The 203-nt window shown below is 45.8% G+C and overlaps 1 non-coding gene across 1 annotated transcript; it reads left to right on the top strand.

Annotated features, from left to right (window-relative positions):
* The first annotated feature begins 19 nt into the window (after window positions 1–19).
* On the top strand, window positions 20–91 carry TRNAN-GUU (transfer RNA asparagine (anticodon GUU)). Its single transcript has one exon. It is a non-coding gene; the product is annotated as a tRNA-Asn (tRNA).
* Window positions 92–203: the final 112 nt, after the last annotated feature.

Genomic DNA, 203 nt, shown 5'->3' with positions numbered 1-203 from the left:
AGATCTAATCTCCCGTTGTTCCTCAGTAGCTCAGTGGTAGAGCGGGCGGCTGTTAACCGATTGGTCGTAGGTTCGAATCCTACTTGGGGAGCTTTGATTCATTTTGAATTAACGAATTCAGAATAAAGGGGCTCACTTTGACCGTTAAGAGTAGGGACCCTGTCCCCTGTCTTTGTTTCTATCTCATCGTATCCCATTCTGTT

This window comes from Primulina huaijiensis, unplaced genomic scaffold, assembly GCF_012295235.1.
Source record: "Primulina huaijiensis isolate GDHJ02 unplaced genomic scaffold, ASM1229523v2 scaffold18695, whole genome shotgun sequence".
Taxonomy (NCBI): Eukaryota; Viridiplantae; Streptophyta; class Magnoliopsida; order Lamiales; family Gesneriaceae; genus Primulina; species Primulina huaijiensis.
Note: the sequence above shows the minus strand (reverse complement) of the source record. Positions and strands in the feature narration are given on the sequence as shown.